This window comes from Trichechus manatus, unplaced genomic scaffold (genome assembly GCF_000243295.1).
Source record: "Trichechus manatus latirostris isolate Lorelei unplaced genomic scaffold, TriManLat1.0 scaffold00126, whole genome shotgun sequence".
NCBI classification, from domain to species: domain Eukaryota; kingdom Metazoa; phylum Chordata; class Mammalia; order Sirenia; family Trichechidae; genus Trichechus; species Trichechus manatus.
Genome location: NW_004444062.1, coordinates 5,062,918 through 5,064,121, shown reverse-complemented (window position 1 = coordinate 5,064,121; position 1,204 = coordinate 5,062,918). Strand labels below are relative to the sequence as shown.

At 42.0% G+C, this 1,204-nt stretch overlaps 1 pseudogene; it reads right to left on the bottom strand.

Moving 5' to 3' along the window:
- Nucleotides 1-428: 428 nt before the first annotated feature.
- On the bottom strand, nucleotides 429-885 carry LOC101361291 (prothymosin alpha-like; annotated as a pseudogene).
- Nucleotides 886-1,204: the final 319 nt, after the last annotated feature.

Below are 1,204 nucleotides of genomic sequence, written 5' to 3'. Positions count from 1 at the left end.
AACATAGTCACACTACAGATAGACTCAGAAGTAGGATGGAGAATGCTCTGAAGTTTGGTTTGGTCATCCGAGATCATTAAAAATAGCTGACCCCTAGCAATATATACAAAAACATAAAATGTAAATGAAAAATACAAACAAATTTTCTTTTCTTTTTTTTTTTTTAAGAACATTTAAGGAAAAAACCAGGGCCTTGGAAGTTTTGACTTTTTCTTCCCCTGCCCCCTGCCCCCCACCCCGCCCCATTGCAAATGCATGTTGTGGTTGTGGTTGGGTGGTGGAGAGCACACGTCATCTGCAGGTGGCACTGCCCAAGGTGGGCGCGTGGGACTTTCTACTAAAAGGTGACCACATTTAGATTCTGAGACGGGAAGCAAAAGGTGAATAGGTCACAGTGGCCTTTTTTTTTTCTTTTTTTTTTTTTAGGTTTAACTTTTCCTTTTTTGCTGTCTAGTCATCCTTACGGTCTTCTGCTTCTTGGTGTCAACATTATCATCCTCATCATCTTCAGCTGCCCATTTTCCAAAAGCTGCCTCAAACTCCTCATCTTTATCTCCATCCTTTTCCTCACCATGACATTCTTCCTCCTCCTCCCCACCTTCTTCCTCTTCTTTGTCTACCTCATTGTCAGCCTCCTGTTCCCCGTTTTCCTCATTAGTGTTCCCATTAGCAGGTGCATCTCTTCCATTCTCTGCCTCCTCCACAATCTCTTTCTTCTCCTTTAAGTCTTTGGTGGTACTCTAGGAGCTGGTGTCCAAGGCCACTTGTGACATGGTTGGGCACTAAGGTTATCAGATGCAGCAGATTACAAAGAAATCTGGAGGTAGTGTACTCTGGCGAGAAAGCTGCCGCAGTTGAGGGGAGGCACACTGCAGAAGAGCACAGAGCCAGGCCCAGGAACAATGCAAAGATGGCTTTTCAGAGCAACTAGTCCCGTTCTTTTTTGATGTGTGGTTTATTGCTATAAATTGCCCTCTAAGCACTGCTTTTGCTGTGTCCCAAAGGTTTTGGTATATATTTTCATTCTAGGAATTTTTTGGTTCCCTCTTTGATTTATTCTATTACGCAGTTGTTTTTAAGCAAGGTGTTATTCAGTTTCCACGTATCTGATTTTTTTTCCTTGCTGTTCCTGTTACTGGTTTCTACTTTAAAATGCTACTAAGACACACAAAAGATTTCATAGGAAAACACATTATAAAGTGTC